This window comes from Gekko japonicus, unplaced genomic scaffold (assembly GCF_001447785.1).
Source record: "Gekko japonicus isolate JY-2015 unplaced genomic scaffold, Gekko_japonicus_V1.1 scaffold1137, whole genome shotgun sequence".
NCBI lineage: Eukaryota > Metazoa > Chordata > Lepidosauria > Squamata > Gekkonidae > Gekko > Gekko japonicus.
This window is the reverse complement of record NW_015175393.1, coordinates 193,388-215,953: the sequence shown is the minus strand read 5'-3', so window position 1 is coordinate 215,953 and position 22,566 is coordinate 193,388. Positions and strand designations below refer to the sequence as shown.

Sequence of the window (22,566 nt, the reverse complement as noted above, 5' to 3'; positions counted from 1 at the left end):
GATGATGGCCTTCAAAAACCTTTCCCATCACTCTCTTTTTTGTTATGCTAAAGACAATCTAATCTTTTATAGGGGCTAATCATATCTTAGTCCAACTTCTATCATACCTGAAAGGCAGCCTTATCAGTGCTACTTCAGTATTTACAACTTAAGTCCAGCACAAAATGTCCTTCAAAAAGCTTCACCAGCTTCACCTTTAAGGTCTCTTTCAGCTTGTTGATTCTTCAAAGCTCTCAATAACAATATTTTAAAAAATTCAGGTAGGTAGCCACGATGATCTGAGGCAGGAGAACAAAGTTTGAGTCCAGTGGCACCTTTAAGACCAACAAAGTTTTATTCTGGGTATAAGTTTTTGTGTGCAGGCACGCTTCTTCACGAAAGCTTATACCCAGAATAAAACTTGCTTGGTCTCAAAGGTGCCACTGGACTCAATATTTTTAAAGAAATCATTAAGAAGTCAACACTTCCCATGAATGTTTAGTTATTTATTAACCTTATTTATATCCCACCTTTCTCAGAGAGACACTTTCTTGCATGGTAAAGTTCTACTAATAAATTCAGGTGGGTAACCGTATTGCTCTGAAGCAGCAGAACAACGTTTGAGTCCAATGGCACCTTTTAAAAACAACGTTTTATTCTAGGTATAAGCTTTCATGTGCATGCACATGAAAGCTTATGCCTTAGAATAAAACTTCGTTGTTCTTAAAGATGCCACTTTGTTCTTCATGATTACATGATCTAAGGGGAAGAGAACCAACAACTTGCCCTGATCTGGATACCCAAGGCTAGCCTTCTGTCATCAGATCTCAGAAGCTAAGGGGTCGGCCCTAGTTAACATTTGGATAGGAGACCACCAAGAAAGTTGCTATACAGAGGCAGGCCATGACAAACCACCTTGAACATCTCCTGTGACTTGACAGCCCTTCCCACCACCACCAATTTGCTGGGAAAATCCAGGACTTGGGATGTTTTGTTTCTCATGCATAGATACAGGTACAAGCAGGTTGTGTAATTAGCTCATTCATGGGTTCTGCTTCCTAACAACTCAGGCAAATTCATACATAGGAGGAAGGTAACTGCTGTCCATCAGATCATCAAGGAACTTAATCATACTGTTTGGTATACATGCAACATTTTCACATATATCCAGGAACCATGTTTGGACACGTCATGTCTGGAAATTAAACCCTAGGCAAAGGCAACTGGGTGCAGATTTTTACCTGTCAAATGAATGCAGGGGCTCTCACAACTCTGATTTAAAACAAAGGATAAGATATACTAGGGTGCTTCCATATTCTCCCAGCCAAATAAGTCAATACATTCCTTCATTTCAGACTAAATGGCTTGTACTAGGGTAGCCTCACAACTGGAATCTTAAGCTACTTACCTAGCAGCAGTGTTCCCCCTAAGCTGAGCTAGTGTGAGCTAGCTCACAGTTTTTTAGCCTCCAGCTCACACATTTATGTCTTAGCTCAGGAAGGATGGCTCCAGAGCAAACTAATTTATGCAGTAGCCAAATCGCTCGCTCACAGCTTTAATGCCAACAGCTCACAAAGTAGAATTTTTGCTCACAAGACTCTACAGCTCAGAGGGAACATTGCCTGGCAGTAAACTCCCTCTGAATCAACTGGACTTAAAGACAAGTGTAAAAACATACGACCATTCTAAGAAATCTGTAGACTGACAGTCTAAATGTGAATTCAGCACACAGACATGTTGCTTAATAAAGTTCAATTTAGGGGAATTTTTTTTTGGTACCCATCTGTTTTAGGTTAAGAAATGTTCTGTTTTGAGAAGAGCAGCAACCAAGTTTTAGACAAATGTCTATCTATTCTCTGTTAGCTTCAGATGGATTCCAAAATCCTACATAAAAGGAGCGCAGCATCAGGATGTTTGGGGCTGTGCCAAATTCATTATTTCTAGAGGAGAATGTTACCAACTGCAAGTCAAGTCATGTATTTGGAATACAAAATGTATCTGTTAAACTTCTCGTAAATGTTACTGACAAACTGGAAAGTGTTCTTGTGAAGTATCACTACACTTAACAGTAGAGTTACTCTGGCCAAATAAAGTGGGCTTGGGTTGCAATAACTGCATAGGATTGCACTGCCAAAGAGAGGACAAAGGTTAACCAATGTAAGGTTGAGATAGCCAACCCACCTGGGCAAGTAACCAGCCCTAAGAATGAAGAGGTGGAGCTCTAGGGTGCATTAACACACACCATGCAACTCCTTAGGCTTTCCCCTGTATTTCACTGAGCTAGGAAGTAGACAACAGCATAGCATTGCACAGACAGACATGTGGAGCTGACTCAATGCTAAGGATCCTCCTGCCCAGGTGTAACACACCCTTTCACTGCCAGGTCACTTTTGGCACCTATAATGCAGGTTGGCCACTCCTGGTAGTGCAACATGCTTTGCCAAGTGACCAGAACACACAGTACTACCATCCAACGTGGTCCACAACAACAACAACCTCTGTCACCTACTGTCTTTCTTACACTAACCAGCTTTCCTTCTATGGAAATGTTGCCACACAATTTCTTACAAACACACAACTGGGCAAGCACAAAGATCAAGCCAGACCTGAGTTTTCATCATGCAATATATAAACAACCAAAATTAACCTCACATCAGTAAAGCTATTTAACAGTGACTATCTGACAGAAAGAAGACAAGCGAATCCAACCTCTACTTTCAAAACAACAGAACATAATGTTTCCAGGGCCATTTGCTCTCACTTAAAAAAAAAATCTAGCAGCCCATTCCTTTCTTGGAAACAAGTCCTTCTGATCTAATTTCCAAATGATCCACCATAACTGTTACTGAATTTCCTAACCCTTTCCTGTATCATAGTGCAGACAACCAGCCCAACTATGAACATCCGACAACTGAAACTCCACAAATGTTTCTAATTGTGACGGCTATCATCTCCTTTAATAGTCACTGTTTACTTTGGCGGGCGTAGCAGAAAGGATGTGACATAGTTTTTGTTAATTAAGAAGTAACACTACAAACGAAGGGGGGCCCCCTCCCGTGCTGAAAGAGGCACCACTTGATTCCAGGAAGGCATCCAAGTATAAAACCGACACCAGATTTAACAGGGAGAGAGGCAAGAAAAGGGCAGCTTCTCACAGCCAAGGTCCCTGCCAATGATTCTGAAAGGACCAAGCACAGATATATATTTTTTGCCAAAACGTCCACACATATCTTTGGAAAGCATTAGGTATAGGTATATAAAGGGAAACAGAGTTAAAACATTGTAAATGGAACCTGGCTTTTGTTAGCTTGGCCACCCCAGCTGCCAAAAAAGCATTCCTGGCAGACCTTCTGGATTATTAATTAAATCTGAGGCAGCCAAACAAACAAACAAACCCCCGACCTGTAAAGGGGAGGGGAAACGGACCGATTCTCAGACAAGAGCTTCGGGAATGCCTGACTTCTCGGACGTAATCCCCCACCTCGCTGGATCAGGGCTAAATCAGTGTTTCCACTAAGCTGAGTGAGTGTGAGCTAGCTCACAGTTTTTTAGCCTCCGGCTCACCCATTTTTGCCTTAGTTCGGGAAGAAGGGCTCCAGAACAAACTGATCGATGCCGCAACCAAATCGCTCGCTCACAACTTTAATGCCAGCGGCTCACAAAGTAGAATTTTTGCTCACCAAGACTCCACAGCTTAGAGGGAGCATTGAGGGCTACCCCCGCCCCAAATCTCAGCGCCTCACCAAGTGCTCCCTCTAAGCCTAGTGAGTGTGAGCTAGGTCACAGTTTTTTAGCCTCTGGCTGACCCATTTTTGCCTTAGTTCGGGAAGAAGGGCTCCAGAACAAACTGATCGATGCCGCAACCAAATCGCTCGCTCACAACTTTAATGCCAGCGGCTCACAAAGTAGAATTTTTGCTCACCAAGACTCCACAGCTTAGAGGGAGCATTGAGGGCTACCCCCGCCCCAAATCTCAGCGCCTCACCAAGTGCTCCCTCTAAGCCTAGTGAGTGTGAGCTAGGTCACAGTTTTTTAGCCTCTGGCTGACCCATTTTTGCCTTAGTTCGGGAAGAAGGGCTCCAGAACAAACTGATCGATGCCGCAACCAAATCGCTCGCTCACAACTTTAATGCCAGCGGCTCACAAGGTAGAATTGTTGCTCACAAGACTCCACAGCTTAGAGGGAGCACTGAGCGCTACCCCCCCCGCCCCAAATCTCAGCTCCTCACCCAGTGCTCCCTCTAAGCCGTGTTAGTGCGAGCTAGCTGACAGCTCCTTAGCCTCCGGCTCACCCCTCTCTGGGGGTCTCCGCTCAGGAAGGGACGCCCCACCACCACCACCAGTGTTCCCTCTAAGCTGACTTAGTGTGAGCTAACTCACAGTTTTTTATCCTCTGGCTCACACATTCTTGTCCTAGCTCAGGAAGGGATGGCTCCAGAGCCAACTAATCTATGCAGCAGCCAAATCGCTCGCTTAGAACTTTAACGCCCGTAGCTCACAAAGTGGAATTTTTGCTCACAAGACTCCACAGCTTAGAGGGAGCGTTGCCCACCACCCAGAGCCGACGAATGTCTGCGGCGGCCCAAGTCCCGATGTTAAGGCCAGCCGCCCACAAAGTGAGACGCATAGGTGTAATCTTCGTGGGGGCGACGCACCCTTGCTGAGAAGCTGAGCATTGCGCGTCCTCCCCCCCCCCCAAAAAAAGACCAATTCTAAAGGGGGTCTGGTTTGAATCAGCCTCTTCCTTTCAAAGCAGGGGGGGGGAGAGGGGAAAAGTCGGATTTGTTCCTTTCTAAAACAAACAAACCACGAGACTGCAAAATAACAACAGCCCCCCCCCCTTCCACACACACACACACAGAGCCCAGAGCCGATCCCTTCCCGCCGCCATTGACTCTCCTCCCTCCTCCTCCTCCACCTCTCCGGCTCCTTCCCAATCTCGGGCCTCCCCTCGAGCGCTGCTTACCCGTGTCGGGGGCGCGACATTCTCCCCGGCGGGGTGAGGCGAGAGACGCGCTCCGGCCCCCCCGCCTGCTTCGGTTTTCGCTCCTCGGGGCTTGTGCCGCCTTTCGACGCTCGTCGGGGCCCGCTCGCTCCCTCGCTCGTTCCCCCCCTCAGCAGGCGCGCCCGTGTGCGCAGGCGCGGCCCAAACGACGGCGCGCGAGTAAAAAGGGAGGGGGGGAGACGAAGAGGGAGGGAGTCGGGTGCGCGCGTGCGCGAGCCCGGACGGGTCCCCAATCACGGCACGGGCGTCAGTATGGTAGCGATGGAGTGGGAGCCGCTGCCGCGCGCGCCTGCCCTCCCCCCTCCCTCCCTCCCTCCCTCCCTCCACGGAGCGGGTTGGTGGGACCCCCCCGCACACGCACACACGCACACGCGAGCGGCCAATGGGAAGCCGCCGCCGCCGCCGCCATCCAACCCCCGCGAAGGGCTCGCGCACAAAATGGGGCCCGGACGGCAACGCTGGCTCTCTCACCCAGAGGTGTCGGGGCTCTCTCGCGCCCCACGACGGAAAAGGCCGGAAAGTGCCGGAAAGGGATTCGGAGGAAGACCGTCTAGGACTCGCGGTGTTCCCTCTAAGCTGAGTCCGTGTGAGCCAGCTCACAGTTTTTTAGCCTCCGGCTCACAGATTTTTGTCCTAGCTCAGGAAGGAGGGCTCCAGAACAAACTAACTGATGCAGGAGCCAAACCGCTCGCTCACAACTTGAATGCCAGTGGCTCACAAAGTAGAATTTTTGCTCACAGGATTCCATAGCTTAGAGGGAACATTGGTGTCGTATAGATCGAGGGAGGCAGCGGTGTGGGCAAGCAGTAAGACAGAGTGAAGAGTCCAATGGCGCCTTTAAGACCGACCCCTTTTTATTCAAGATGGGAGCTTTCGTGTACACCTCCGTCTCTTCATACGTTTCGGTGCCTTGGGTGCTTCCTTTCCGTCATGGGGGCCACTGCCCCGCTCAAAAGCCCTTCCTTCCTTCCTTCCTTCCTTCCTTCCTTCCTTCCTTCCCTCCCCAGTCAGTTTTCACCTTTCCTACTGGAAAGGTCCAAAGCTGGTTCCAATGCTATCATTTAACCCAGTGATGGCGAACCTTTTAGACACCGAGTGCCCAAACTGTGACCCAAAACCCACTTATTTATTGCAAAGTGCCAACATGGCAATTTAACCTGAATACTGAGGTTTTACTTTAGAAAAAAAACAACTCATATATTAACTTAAGATGATCCAGACAAAGTAAGGAAAGCAATCCCAAATGCTTTAATTTCCTTAAAATTATTTGGCAGAGAATTCCACACTTTAATGACAGTCTGGGCCTGGCTGGGGCGATGGCACGCGTGCCCACAGAGAGGGCTCTGAGTGCCACCTCTGGCACCTGTGCCATAGGTTCGCCACCACTGATAACCAATGCTCTCTCTAAGCAGGGGCAGATTAACCATTAAGCAGACTAAGCACATGCTTAGAGCACCAGGGCCAAAGCAGGTACCACAAAGTTGGGGAAAGGGTGAAAAGGAAAAAAATGAATAAAGATTTGAAAAAAAAAATTGATAAAACTAGTGGACATTGATCATGGTGCACCCTAGGGTTATCTTCTATTTTTGTTGGCGAGGTGCAGTGTCATAGGCTATGACACTAAGATTGGGGGCACCAAGACTGGTCAGTGTTTAGGGCACCAGTGAGCCTTAATCCGCCCCTGTTTCTAAGCTATGGAGCCCTGTGAACAAAAATTCTACTTTCTGAGCTACTGGCATTAAAGTTGTGAGCAGGTGATATGGCTGCTGGATATATTTGTTTGCTCTGGAGCCAACCTTCTGGAGCCAAGACAAAAATATGTGAGCCCGAGGCTAAAAAACTGTGAGCCAGTTCACACTCGGCTTAGAGGAAACACTGTGAAACCCAAGGCGTGATTTCTCCAGAAATAAAATGTAGTGGATGACAGCAGGAACAACGATCCCCCCCCCCCAGCAGTCAAAAAGGAGCTAAATAAGGGATGAAACACAGAAAAGTCAAAAACAACCTGGATGATAAAACGGTTTATCTTGAAAGAAACACTAGTGAAAGATCTCGTGAAACTTTGGAGGGGTACTCAAAACAAAACGCTTTGGATTTTTTTTTTAAAAGGTTGTATTCCCTAAGGTTGCCAACTCAGGCTGCGGAAATTGCTGGTGGTGGACTGTGTGATATATCATAGAATCCACTTCTCTGAAACAGCCATTTTCTCCATGCAGGGGGAACTGATCTCTGTACCCTGGAGATGAGTTGTAATGCTGGGAGAACCTGACGGTTGGTAACTCTGTTGCCACAGTGTTAATAAAATGTATTAATTCATATAGTACTCCAGATTATAGCTTTAAAAACTTGGGGAATTGAATATTATCTGCACAAAGCGAGTAACTCACCCTAGTTTGAAGAAGTTCCCAAAGGATCTCTGTCGCCCTCCCATTATTCCCTGCAGCTCTTTGTGCAAGTCGTGTTTGTAAAGCACACTTGGACAGGCTAAAGAACACCTTGAACCGAGGGTTGCCAACTCCAGGTTGGGAAATACCTGGAGATTCTGGGGCTGGAGCCTGAGGAGGGGTGGGGTTTAGGGAGGGGAGGGACTTCAGTGGGGGAGAGTGCCATACAGTCCACCCACCAAAGTGGCTATTTTCTCCAAGTGAACTGATCTCTGTCAGTTGTAATTTGGGGGTCTCCAGCCACCCCCTGGAGGTTGGCAACCCAGATCAATTGGGAACCTTGCCACAGAGAGAGAGACACACACACACACACACACCCAACCCCTTCAAGCTTTTGTTTAATTCCGTTGGTATCCTATCCCATCCTGGGAACTCTGAGCATGCAGTAACATAACGCTGCGACTGAAATAGTTCTTCTCTGTATAGATCAAGATGGGCAGCCGTGTTTGTCTGCAGCAGTAGAAAAGAGCAAGAGTCCAGTAGCACCTTGAAGACTAACAAAATATGTGGCAGGGTGGGCGCTTTCGTGAGTCACTGCTCACATACTGAAGAAGTGAGCAGTGACTTACGAAAGCTCATATCCTGCCACATATTTAGTCAGTCTTTAAGTCTTTATGGAGCTGCGGTGGCTCAAGTGGTGAAGACGCCGAACCGCAGGCTGTGGAAGGTCGGTAGTTCAGCAGTTCGAGACCCGAGTGTGCCGCATGATGGAGTGAGCTCCCGTCTCTAGTTCCAGCTTCTGCCAACCTAGCAGTTCGAAAGCAAGAAATTGCAAGTAGATAAATAGGGACCACTTCGGTGGGAAGGTCACAGCGTTCCGTGCGCCTCGGTGTTTAGTCATGCCGGCCACATGACCACGGAAACGTCTTCGGACAGCGCTGGCTCTTCGGCTTGGAAACGGAGATGAGCACCGCAACCCTAGAGTCGGATTCGACTGGCTTTCGAGCAAGGGAACCTTTACCTTTACCTTTAAGGTGCTACTGGAGTCTTGCTTTTTACCCCTATATGTAAACCTGGCTTTTGAAGAAAAGCCCACGGAGGAAGGTTCCACAGCTCTCCTATGGAAGTGTACGGGCCCGGACTTCAGTGATCCTCCGGGGGAAAGGAGCTGCATAACTTTCAGGCAGCCCCCAAGAATGCCATTCTAAGCACTGTTGCCATTCGAACTTGGCAGATGACAGAATCTTTATCAATATTACTGAAGGTGATGGTTTGAATTGCGGTCTCTGAGGTAGTGAAGGTGCAAAGGGCTCTGTAGGTCAAAAGCAGCATTCTGTACTCAGAAGACAAGGCTCTTTGAAATGTACAATGGTGTTCCGGGTTGTGGATCAAATGGATCATTCCAACCTTTTTTTGGGGGGGGATTGGATGGGCATGTGGAGCAGAGGTCCATCGGTGGCTATTAGCCACAAGGTATAGATAGGGGCTCTGGGGCAAGTGATGCTCTGTCTTCTTGGTGCTTAGGGGGGGGTCAACAGTGGGAGGGCTTCCAGTGTCCTGGCCCCACTGGTGGACCTCCTGATGGCACCTGGTATTTTTGTCCACTGTGTGACACAGAGTGTTGGACCAGATGGGCCATTGGCCTGATCCAACATTGGCGTCCTTTTATGGATCCAAAACTGGCTAATTAATAGAAAACAGAGAGTGAGTATAAATGGGCAGTTCTCTCAGTGGAGGGGGGTAAGCAGTGGGGTACCGCAGGGATCAGTACTTGGTCCACTGCTTTTTAACTTGTTCATTAATGATTTGGAGTTGGGAGTAAGCAGTGAAGTGGCTAAATTTGCGGATGATACAAAGTTGTTCAGGGTGGTGAAAACCAGTGAGGATTGTGAGGCACTCCAAAGGGATCTGTCAAAGATGGGCAAGTGGGCGTCAACATGGCAAATGGGGTTCAATGTGGCCAACCGCAAGGTGATGCACATTGGAGCCAAAAATCCTAAATATAAATACACATTGATGGGGTCTGAACTGGCAGAGACAGATCAAGAGAGAGATCTTGGAGTTGTAGTAGATAACTCACTGAAAATGTCGAGACAGTGTGTGACTGCAATAAAGAAGGCCAATGCTATGCTGGGGATTATTAGGAAGGGTATTGAAAACAGATCAGCCAATATAATAATGCCCCTATATAAATCAATGGTGAGACCTCATTTGGAATACTGTGTGCAGTTCTGGGCACCACACCTTAAAAAGGATATTATAGCTTTGGAAAAAGTGCAGAAAAGGGCAACTCGAATGATAAAAGGGTTGGAACACTTTCCCTATGAGGAAAGGTTAAAGCGCTTAGGGCTCTTTAGCTTGGAGAAAAGACGACTGAGGGGTGACATGATCGAGGTTTATAAGATTATGCATGGGAAAGAGCAGGTAGAGAAAGAGGTACTTTTCTCCCTTTCTCACAATACAAGAACCCGTGGGCACTCCATGAAATTGCTGAGCGGTCGGGTTAGAACGGATAAAAGGAAGTACTTCTTCACCCAAAGAGTGATTAACACTTGGAATTCACTGCCACAGGAAGTGGTGGGTGCTACAAGCATGGATGGCTTCAAAAGGGAATTAGATAAGCATATGGAGCAGAGGTCCATCAGTGGCTATTAGCCACAAGGTATAGATAGGTGCTCTGGGGCAAGTGATGCTCTGTCTTCTTGGTGCTTGGGGGGGTCAACAGTGGGAGGGCTTCTAATGTCCTGGCCCCACTGGTGGACCTCCTGATGGCACTGGTATTTCTGGCCACTGTGTGATACAGAGTGTTGGACTGGATGGGCCTTTGGCCTGATCCAACATTGGCATCTCTTATGTTCTTATATAGTGTAATAAATCATTGCTTTTAAAAATGTCAGAAATGATAATGCCCTACAAGACAAATTAATCATACCGTGTGTCCCTCCTCACTTTCCCACACATAACTTTAAAAAAATAAAATGGCAGCCTTCTAATATGCAATTAAATTATAGGTATTATCACTAATTATCACCATGATACATATTCCTTTTTAAAAATACTTTTTATTGAAAGTTTTTAAAAACGATTTAAACAGGTTAAACAGTGAATGCAAATGCAAGATTGTCATCAATACTTAAAACAATCAAAGATTAAGCAAAAATACAGAAACCATATTCCTAATTTGCTATTAGGAAAGAAGGGAAGATCTGGTTCAAAAGTGTGAAAATTGGTAGCACTGTTAAGTAAGGAAAAATCCTAAAGACTGGTAAGTTTTGCTTTGCACTTGAAGTTTTTAACATAAAACCTTCTGTAAAGGGAATGTCATACTGATCTAATCTACTCTTGTCTTTTCTCTTTGCAGCTGACTAGGCCATTGTTCAGGATATAGTAGCAGTTTCCGATGGCAGAGTGCCCTCTTAGTCAAGTGCTTTCTAGAGGGCCACTGATTGGGAATCCCGCAGAAGACACTTATTGGCAGCTGGCCTTTGATGAGTATTCTGCGGGAACACTGGTGGGCATTGTGAACAGTCCAGTCCACCACATTCTGGCAGCCACGGCGTGCGTCTAGAAAGAGTTCTCACTTTGGTTTAGAGCCACTTTGGAACGGGAGACGATAGCTGAATCTTTGATAGTAGTAATAACAAATATGAAGCATTTTAAAAGTAAAGGTTCCCTTGCTCGAAAGCCAGTCGAATCCGACTCTAGGGCTGCGGTGCTCATCTCTGTTTCAAAGCCGAAGAGCCAGCGCTGTCCGAAGACGTTTCCGTGGTCATGTGGCCGGCATGACTAAACACCAAGGCACATGGAACGCTGTGACCTTCCCACCGAAGTGGTACCTATTTATCTACTTGCAATTTCTTGCTTTCGAACTGCTAGGTTGGCAGGAGCTGGAACTAGAGACGGGAGCTCACTCCGTCTTGCGGCACACCCGGGTCTCGAACTGCTGAACTACTGACCTTCCACATCCTGCAGTTCAGTGTCTTAACCACTTGAGCCACCGCAGCATTTTAGAATGTATAAAAATGCTGGTTTTTTTTTACTAGGGATTGCCGGAGATGTGTAAGTTTGACTCCGTTTCTGTAATGGTTAACATTTTTGTTTACTGTAAAACAAAATTTATATATGGTAAAACATGTTAATTTTAACAATGCAATAAAGTGCTGCCTACCAATTGTTCGATATATTGAATTTATTTCTGTAAGCGGAGTAAATCGTGGGGTTTTTTAAAAATAGAATTTTCCCGAAGGAACCAGGGCTTCGGTGGTTTGGTTTTATTTGAATGCCCTTCATACAGCAATTGTGAAAGTGCTCGTTTGCCTCATTTGGTTTATTGATTTTTAGCACAGTATACTTTGAAATGTATAGTTACCCATACAGTTCAGCTGCTTCGCCCGTCTGAAATCAGATGTACAAGCTGGGATCTAAAAAGCATGCCCGGGAATTTGGGCACAGTAAGACTGTCACTTTTTCTTTTTGAACAGAAGACTTCCATGCTGTATCACAAACCGTTTTTGAAAGTGTGTTCAAAGTATTCTGGCACATGGAGGGGGGCTGCTCAAGAAACGCTAGCCCAAAGCCCCACGGGGAACACAAACACAGTCATGAAATTCCTTGGACCCCACTTGAAAACAAAAGCTACCAGGGGGGCGGATGTCAAAAAATGAAAAATAAAATTAAAGTTTTTAAAACTCGCTTTTGCGGCGTTCGCACTCTGCTTGCCTACATGGGGAAGGAGGCCACACTTGGGGGAGGGGCGTGGGGGGGAGTCCTCCGGGTAGCCCAGAGAGCCGGGGGGCTGGATGGAAGTCGGGGGGGTCTTGGCAGGAAGTCGGGGGCCAGGCCCCCAAATGCCTCACTGTAGCTACAGGCCTGACACCCATGCAAAATCCCAGGTGAAAGAGAGTCAGGCTATAGCATGGCTCAGCGGGGAAAGGGGGAGAAAGCCCTTTTTAAGGGGTTGGGGGTGAGGCACACCGGTATTCTGCCCCATGTCATTGTGAAATACAGCTTATCTCTTCTAGCTCACAGTTTTGAGATGGAGAAAATCTGGTTGCTATTTTCTCTGGTTGGAATGAGGAAAAATAGGAGCCAAAAAATGTCACATCCAAGTTGGGCACGTCGCCGTGTGGATGTGCCAGTTCCCCGCTGACCACGCAGGAAAAGTTCCCTGTGAGGATGTAGCTTCTCTTATTAGGGGGAAAAAACCTATTACAGGTCTTTTGAACTATGATATAGCTTTACTGCATGTACAAAATAGCCAACTTTACAGTTCTGTAGCAAATGGTTCCATGGTTCAGACGTTAACATATAAACTCCCGTGACAAGCACAGATGTGGTTCTGAGTTGCATCTTTTAACCCTGTGATTCTTTTAAATGGCATGTTAATTGTGCATAGACAACGTGCACATTTGAGAAATTGTTAAAAAATAGTAGGGACAAAATGTTGCACAAAAGTTACCTTTACATGCCGTATGATTACAGTTTTATGACGGAAGGTGTAGAGTTTGAAATATTAAAAAAACAAAAACCTAAATCCCACCGCAAATTCCATCACCTAAAGCAAAGAATGAATATATCACTCCGGAGCTTCAGTGAAAGCTGTTTCTCTCTTTCACACCCAACAAAGAAATAATGATGGTAAAGCACTGCGAATTAAATACTCGACATTAAAAAAAAATTGCTGCTGAACAATTAAACAACTTTTTAACACAGGATTCAAAGCCTTAAACAATAGGCGCTGCGGCACGTGCAGCCACAGGAAGCTCGACTGTGTTTCTCTTACAATTGATTGCTTCCGCTGTATATAAAATTGAAAGTATTAGGTACTTTAGTGCGGAAAAAGGATATCCTCATACACCGCTCCTATTTCCTTACCAAAGGCTATTACCAAGCCTTTCAGCATTAATTCATTCACCATAAATTAGCCTGTGATGACAACAGACGGACTAGAACAGGGGGTTAACTATTATTCGAAAATAGATTCCAGTGGGCAGCTGTGTTGAGTCCAGTGGAATCTTTAAAACCAACCAATTTTTATTCTGGGTATAAGCTTTCATGTGCACACACAATTCTTCAGTATCTAGCATGCATGCACATGAGAGATTATACCCAGAATAAAACTTTGTTGGTCTTTAAAGGTGCCACTGGACTCAAACTTTATCGGGAAAGTTTTGCATTTTCCCTCTTCTACAGTTTGTTTTTTTAAAATGCCATCTCTTCTAGGCAGCATTTAATTTGGGGAATCGCAGCCCTTTGAAAATAATGAGGGTTAATTCATATTGTATCCTGTTCATCTTTGCCCCACATGTTCCCCCAAGAGCACTACGGTCGGGGGCCCAAAATTTGTTGGTCATCCCGGGCCCCAAGGATGCCAAACTAGCTGTGACCAGGGCCAGGGCTTTTTCGGTGGCGGCTCCTACCTGGGGGAGATCCGGGCCCTGCGGGACCTCGTGCAGTTCTGGAGCTCTTCCGCCAGGCCTTTGAGTAGGAGCTGCCGCCCCATTATACCACCACTGAAAAGGTATCTTAAAGGATGCATCGACGAGGCCCGAAGAACAACCTGGAAATTGTAGATCTGATAAGCCGTCGCCATTGGACACGTACACCATGGGAGTACCCAGGGCTTTTTTTGGAGAAAAAGCCCAGCAGGAACTCATTAGCATATTAGGCCACACCCCTGACAGCACAGCTCATTGGCATATTAGGCCACACCCCCATGTTACCAGAAGTGTGCTCATCCAGCCACACCCACCTTTTGCTTCTTATTCTGTTTACCTTGTTTGTTGTCAAAACCCAGGGCTTTCTTGTAGTAGGAACTCCTTTGCATGTTAGGCCACACCCCTAATGTAGCCAATCCTAATGAGTTCCTGCTGTTGGGCGTGGCCTATTATGCTAATGAGTTCCTGCTGGGCGTGGCCAACTTGGGAGCCAGCCGGAACTCCTTTCCTGTGCGTTCCTGCCCAAAAATAACCCTGGGAGTACCATCTGGAACTGTGGTGATAACCATCTTGGATTTAGGAGACCAGTAATTGGATTGAGTACTGTGGTTTTAATGTTGGACGTTTTTACTATGTTTTTATATGTTTTTACCTATGGCAAGGCTAACGACCTTGCCTCTGTTAGCCGCCCTGAGCCCACTGGGGAGGGCGGGATACAAATGCGAAAAACAGACAAATAAATAGGAATTATACTTGCGAGCATGCATATAAAATACTGCATGGTCTCATGGCAGGAAGACACGTTATAGGGAAAACTGCAGCAGACCCAGGTGAGGTTAGTGCCTTGATGGGAGACCTCCTAAAAAACCCGCCAGATGCTGCTTTGAGTCATCTGATGGAAGAAAAATGGGATATAAACAATTTTTCCAAGGGTCGGGTGAAAGCACAAAATCAAATGTAAGTGGAGAGAAAGAAGCACACGGGACCGGCATACTGGTGGCGGCCAGTCGGGATAGAGAGAAAAATAATATCCATCGCGGAAAAGGAGCTCTGCAGTTCACTGAAATCCAGCAGTGAAAAAGGCAGGGGTCAGCAGATATTCTGACTACCAGGGAATGACAACTGATGTCCAGATGACAGAGGTCAGTTCCTCTGGAGAAAATCGCTGCTCTGGAGGGCAGACTATGGCATTCCATCTTGGGTGAATCCCCTTCCCTCGCCAGGCACCATCCCCGGATCTCGAGGAATTTCCCAACCTGAGTTAGTGACCCTATCAATCATAGCTCACAGGTTAAGTCCCAACCTCCTGGTTTAAGAGCCATCATATGTGTAAATCTGGTGGTAGACTGATGCGCAAATAGAGTAAATCCTCCTTTTACTCTTGATGATTCTGGTTATGTGAGACGCTCTTTACCAGAGATACAAATTCTTGTCTGCCAAAGGAGCTCTTCTTCACCTCCTTGTGAAGTTCAGAAAGAATTCTGTACTTTTTTTTTTTTGCAGAATATTTTATTTGTGTTGGCACAGATAATCCATGCAAGGAATAGTCACTCAAACCTCCTGAATCACACACTATAACTGAGCATTTGAAAGAAAAGGAAAAGGAAAAAAAAAAGTGATCAAATCCAAACTCATATGTAAAAGCAAGGTCACTTGTGGTGTCAGATCAATATTTCCAAACACTTCAAAAAGCAAAAGGCTTTTGATTGCTGCAGGAACAAATAACTCGGTTGCAAATGTCAATAAGCTCCATTTTAAAATATACTCGCATCTACTACCGGGTCTTATTAACTAATGTTGCATAGCCTCACAGCAGGTGCTAATATATATTTAGTGCTGCAGCATTCACGTTATTGAATACAGAGAGCTTTGAGTAAAATATTACATTCAACTCACTGACCGATGAAGGACCAAAATTGAGAAATTTTGTTGTTTTTTTCAAATTAAATTTGTCATGAACTTGATTATATTTAGATTCTAAAGGTAAATTATTTTGGTGGCGTTCTCTGAATTATGGATTATGAGAGATTTGCTGGCCTTTAGGCCAACAGGAAAATTAAAAGCCAACCACACCGAGAGTACAATCTAGAGTAGGGATGCCAGCCTCCAGGTGGGACCTGGGGATCCCCTGGAATGACAGGCGACAGAGATCAGTTCCCCTGGAGAAAACGGATGCTTTGGAGGGTGGACTCTGTGGCATTACACCCCACTGAGGGGGTCCCCGTCCTCCCCAGGCTCCATCCCCAAATCTCCAGGAGTTTCCAAACCTGGATCTGACAACCCTAACCCCTCATCCCCCACCGGTAGCCAGGGGAGACAACTGGTAACCCTAGAGACACAAAAACAAATGAGAGGCTTACCATAGTAGGATCAGGTCTGGATTGCACCCAGAAGGTTTTTTAAACAGACTTGTTTCAGCTTTAGAGAAATGAATGTTGACAGTTTTTAACCATGCCTCATTTAATAAAGGCGGATGCTTTTCTGTTTTACCTTTTTGTTTGTTTTGGTCATTCACGGGTACAGTATTTGACTTACAGGAAGAGAAATCACCACCTTTCTTCTGAGTAAACAGAATGGTAAGAAAATTAACAGTAACATTAACCAGGTAAATTGTTACTAGTCACAAAGACAGCACGCAACTGAACCTGCCAAATATGTAATGGTTGATTGGGTAGCCTACTTTGTATTCTATACGCATATAACTGCTTTCCTTAGAAAAGTGGTCTCGGCAGGATAGATGTGTGAGATTCTACCCAAACACGAAGAACCCCTTGACCCTAGAATGCATTTACCCAGCAATAAGAGCTAGTGCGGGTGCATTGGAGGTGGGGGAGACTGTCTGTGAGAGTTAACTGCTCATGCAAATAGTCTAATTCAGGGATCCCCAATATGGTGCTGTTGGGCGCCATGGTAACCACCAAGTGCTTTTAGGAAGTGGGTGGGGCCTGACGGGGCTTTTTGCCCTTCAAGGTTTCCGGTTGGCCATTAGGGATCTGATCGGCTGTGCCGATTTTCAAAAATTTTTGCTTCGGCAGTAGCTGCCACCACAACACAAGGATCTTCACTGTGTGACTGAAGGTAAGCCACGGCAGCCATTTTGTGGCTGGTTCTGCCTCCTGCAGCAGCCAGTTTGTGGCAGCCATTTTGGAGCTGCGTGCCCACCACACTGGGTGCATTCAGACAGGGGCTTTACATCGGTTAGGGTGCCGGTTCCAACCGGTGTACTTACGGGCGTTCACACGACGAAAATCTGCCTCCTGTCCCTAACCGGTGTAAAGCCCTTTACATCGTTGCACTCTGCCACTAGGTCCCAAGTGGTGGTATACTGAGTGCAACGGTGGCTTCCGGTTTACCCCGGCGTCTGATCGCTCTCCACCAGTGCCTTGCCATTTCCATCGGAAGCCTGACGCTTCCGGCTTTCCCCCGCCATTTTTTTTTTAAAAGTAAGCGATATGCGCTCAGACGAAGCTTCGCCCTGAGCATTTGTTAAGAAAAAAAATCCCTTAGTTTAACTTCCCAGAGGAGTCCGGGACTTAAGGGAGGCCAGGTTGGGCTTTAAACTTTAAAGGTAAGTCCTTTCCTTTAAAGTTTAAATGTAATGGGGGGGGGGGGGTTGAGCATGCGCAAAGATCGCAATTCTCTGAATGGCTGCCTAAGCACATGCTCAAACTGTGCTTTAAAAAAACCCCAACGCCGACACCCGCAGCGTGTGAGCGGGCGTACACCGGAGGAATCTGCAAGATGGAGGTAAGTGTGATTGCGTTTATGCCGGCAGAAAGGCCCCGTCTGAACTGTCAGAATTCTAAAGGTGCCCATGGGCTCAAAAAGGCTGGGGACCCCTGGTGTAATTGTAAGAGAAGAGTAACCTAAGTGGGAAGGGACTTGCATAGTGTCTTTTCCACCCTGCCGATTTTGCTGACCACAGGGGAGGAGCCGTGGTCTTCCATAAGTGTCCTCCCTCTTTCCAAGTTATAATGCTTAACTGAATACAGAACTCACCGGCACGGAACGGTTATTTCTTTAGGTCAGTTGGCTTCAGAAGTATCTGCCCTAACTTTGGATTGCCGTTGACATCAATGGAATCCTCCCCGAGTGAATGTTCTTCGGATCACACTCTAAAACTACCATGTAAACATGCTCAAGATGTCTATAGATAATGGATTATATTCTTTGAAACTGTACTAGGAAACCATCAGGTGAATAGGTTTTGGTGCATTTGGCAGTTAAAGACTGGGGTAGGGTTGCCAAGTCGAAATACTTCCTTACCGGGGGACTCCCGCGCTGCAGCTGGAGCGCGCATGCACGTCACCCGGAAGTGACGTGACGACACCGGGCACGCTGGGGGCGGGGCCACGACCATCTGAGGGAAAACCATAGAGTTTTCCCTCGGATGACCGTGGCCCCGCCCCCAGCGTGCCCGGTGTCGTCACGTCACTTCCGGGTGACGCGCACGGGGTGGGGTTCCCCCGGGGCCCGATCCGCCGGCGGTGGGGAACGGCCTCTGGGGCGGGGTCTTGGGAAGCCTAGACTGGGGGCTGCTGGGGCTGGGGAGGGAATGTTACACGAGATTCCCTTAACCCCACCCCATTATTTCAGTCATCTAAGCATTCCTGGAACACTAGGGCACCCAGTCACAGACCAATGGCAACAATGCCTCCCCAGTAACCTAATGAGTAATGAAGGAGCCCCCATGGGGCGGTCAATCCATGATCTAATTCTACAGTTTGATTGCTATTGTGTTAGGAAGCAATAAAGGGAGCTCCCTGTCTTTTTATTAGTGTCGCATACAGAAAAAATGCTAGCCAGAGAAAATCTGAAATGGAAAACAGCAGTGTGATAATCAGCTCTTCTTTGTGCGTTTTGTGACTTTTCGGACTGCAGGGAGCTCCGCTGTAAAAGAGGAGACCAGCGTGTTGCAGATAAATTAAAAGTGTGACTAAAACATTAGAGACTCTTTTTTAAAGAACAATTGTTCACATGGTTCTGCAGTCCTTGTTAAAACTGCCAAGAGGGTAAGAAATTTAAAGTGCTGTACTTGCCTATCTATTAGAGGTCAGACACACTCAAAATATATAAAATAGGGTTTGAGTAAAATGAACAGTGTTAGATATTAAAGACGTGAATATTGTGGCATGTTCTCCAATCTCTGTTTCAGTCATGCCCTTTTTTTTTCAAAGTTAAACACTTTTAATTCTAATACATTTTAGCTTGATCAGAAAGTGTTTAGTTCACTCTCTCCCCATAAATCATAATGGGCGTTTAAACTTTAATTTTAACTGGATTGCGTCCTTAGCGACATTTTGTAAAATAAGGCATAAGTGTTCTGAGAGGAAGAAGATAGTCACTATTAAGTCTATTTTGCGGCTACGTTGTCAAAAATAAAACATCCCTAAAACCAGACTGTGACATGTTTTAAATGAACGGTGAATACGGTAACGTTGCTATAAATACGAAATCAGAGGCATCGATGCCAAAGCTACTTATTGCAAAGTATAATACTGGGACTACACAAGTGTAAACAGCTTCAAAATACTAGTTTGGATCCCATGATAAATTTCCACGAATAGGAAGGGGAGCGGTTTTTGCCAGTTTCCCTCTCCTGCTATGGTCCATCCGCCCCCCGCAGCAGCCTTTTGGGGGGCATTTCTGGCTGCTGGAGGGGAGGGGGTCCCATTCTGATGAGGGAAATGTCTTCTGTTATTGTGGGGTTGACCACAGAATCCAATACTAGGCCCATTTTGTTTGCTCAGATGGGCCACTGATCTATGGTAAATCCTTCCACGCTTAAAGCATATTTTAGGGTTCTCTTCTGAGTGGACAGGAATCATCACTATCTGTTACCTGACAACTTAAATATCCAAAGCTACGGTCAATATAAATACTTGTTGCCGTTTGCAACAATACAAAAGCATCAGTAAGTAAATTCTTCAGACATTGCGAAAGTTTCCTTCAAAACCTGAAAAAAAGTTATTACACTAAGGCTATCCTAAATTCCAAAGGCTTTATTCCCTCGTAGCAGCATACACAATCATTCCGGATATGTCATGCCTAACTAATCTAATCACAGTTAGAAGTGGGCATGCCTATAAGGCCGTCCTGTAGATGGTATCGGTCTGAGTAGAAAAACAGGTTGCCTCGTTCTCAAAGGCGTGGAAAGAACCGTAGGACCCTGCCTCTCTCCCATTCCCCATCTCCATTTTAGACCGATACTCTACGAGACATTTCCCCTACCCAGGTGATGAGAAACAGATAAAAATAAATCAACTTTGCATAGAAATAAAATGCACCGTTTCTCTTCCCACCTTTTCCATTACATAATTACAAACTGGGGAATGGTGATTCCCTTGCTATGCTCTAAATAAGCGAACTCCCTACAAGCCTCAGACGCCAGGCACCTTTTCTTAATTAATTTTCTTAATTCAACAGGAATTAATGTCATCCAACTCTGGGTTTTCCTCTTACCCCTTCAACCAACTCCCCCAACCAAACAGATCCCTTCCCATAACTTCCCAAGCTGAGCGGAAGGCAACTTCCCCAGTCGTTTTACCCCAGGGAGCCGCAGTCATGGGTGTGAACGTCGGCATCTCATGGGCAGTGCGGCGCACTGGCTACTTCTCACATGATCTACTCTCTACTTAAAACATTTAATGGCTGCCTTTCTATCTTGCGGAACTCAAGGCAGTCTACGAAAGGAAATAAAATAATGATTCTGAAATACTCACGAAAGACCACAATTTACAACCTCCAGTTAGGACGGCCAATAAATAAAACCTACATTAGCCAAATGCAGTCTTAAATAAAACTGTCTTCGACTGCCTCCTGAAGATTGAAAGTTGAGGGGGGCAGGCACACCTCCCCAGAGAGGTCGTCCCATAATCGTGTTCTGTAATCCGTTGTGCTGGGCAAAGGAGGGCCATCACCTCCTTCCGTATCACTGCAGTATTCACACACACACACACAAAAGCCCTGGGGGGATAATACGATCAGGAATAGCTTCCATGCCGGTGTGTGCAAACAACGCCACACTTACCCCTCGTTCTGTCCCATTAATGCTAGGGCCAACTCATAGCCTCAGCAGCACAGGAGATACTTGCGCAAAGCATGGCCTCGTGTTGCTCCAATGACAGCGCAGTCCTAACCAGAGTTAACACTCTTTGAAGTTCACTGAAGCCGACATAACTTTGTTTAGGACTGCACTGTGAGAGTCCCGAGCAGCCCCATGCGGGACCAGTGGCCTGTTCCTTCTCACATGAATGATGCCCAGTTGGGAGCGGGTGCAACTTCTATTGAGGATGGATCTGTATCGGCACCCACACTGAGCGTGGTTCCTTCAGACATACACTTTACCAAGCGGCATGGGACCATTCCTTAGGGAAGCAGGTCCCGCACTGCTGTAGGCAAGTGTAGATCCACCTTTAATTGCATTTCAATTCCAGCCTTGACTGAAGCCCTATTCAGAGGTTACAGTGTACACATGTCCATCCTGCATGTATGTGCATACATCTATGGGTAAGAAAGAGCCAATCCGTCTCCATTCTGCAACTGAAACCGGGGACTGGTACCTGGATAACTGTGTGGCTTACATCTAGAGATGTGAAGGCCCGGAAAAAAACCGGAAAAATTCGGGGGGGGAAACCGTTTTTTCCCTGAAGCCTTTGTGTTTTTTCCCAAAAAATTGGAAAAATTGAAAAAAGAAAAAAAAATTGACTATGGAACGTTTTATTTAAACATGATGAATAAAATATTTTAAGACAAGGTGTTCAAATATTTTCCAAATAATTTCTAAACTATATATATATGGTATCAGATTGACCTAATTTCTGAGCACTGAGGACAAGCAAGTCCTAGGTTACAAACTGAACTCTCCAATGCAAGAACAAGATGCATTTCTTCCTTCAGGAGGTGCGACTGTCAGAAGAAAATAAAAAAGTTTCAGTTTTGTTTTTGCATGTGGTTGGGTATTCTGTTTGTACTAATTGTTTGGATACACTATATTTTTAATATGCTAGTTGTGATAATTTCATGCCAAGTAAAAATGTCCATACTCATATTTTATGTTCCTAAAGTAACAGAATGACTTTCAATCTAGAAAAGACAAAAGAAATGTTAATGTAGCATTTTTTTCAATTTTTCCGAAAATTTCCGTTTCTCCCTGAAAAAAAACGGGTTTTTTTCCGAGCTTCAAAATTTCTGGAAATTTTACATCTCTACTTACATCACACGTTCAGTTGTACATGCATTGAATGTAGCATGAGAATTACTCAAAGCACGTGTATTAAAAAAACAAGTGTTCACCATGCAAGGATTGTATATGCATTCCCTGTAACTTGTGAATAGGGCCGGAGAAAAACAGAGTAGGGTGCTATTACGTCATTCTGTGAGAGCTATAAAAGTTATTCTAAGGTCTATCGAATGTGGCAATCAGAAAAGAAAGCCAGTGGCGTATAATTTCTTTTGTGATAAATACTTTAACCTACCAATTGCTATTGGTTACTACTGTACAAGTCATCTGAATCCATCTGTTTTGGCACTTTGTATTATGTGGTAATACTAAGGCTGATTTCTTTTGTTTTGTTTTTCTTTTTGAGCACTAGTGCATTATATTAGCCTTAAGTCTTGCCTTGGTGCATATGTTAGAAGATACTGAATATTTTAAATTGTGTTCAACAGCTTTTAAAACAATGTTATTCCTGTTGTTCATTTTGCTCAAACTTTTGCAGCGGTATTTCACTGTCAAGTGTTGAACCTTCATTCGCGCTTA

General features: G+C 45.6%; 1 long non-coding RNA gene across 1 annotated transcript in view; it reads right to left on the bottom strand.

Moving 5' to 3' along the window:
- Window positions 1-5,018, bottom strand: part of LOC107122546 — a 74,653-nt gene extending 69,635 nt beyond the window's left edge. The window contains exon 1 of the long non-coding RNA XR_001482925.1: window positions 4,946-5,018. This is a non-coding gene — a long non-coding RNA (uncharacterized LOC107122546). The remainder of the gene's footprint in view (window positions 1-4,945) is intronic.
- Window positions 5,019-22,566: the final 17,548 nt, after the last annotated feature.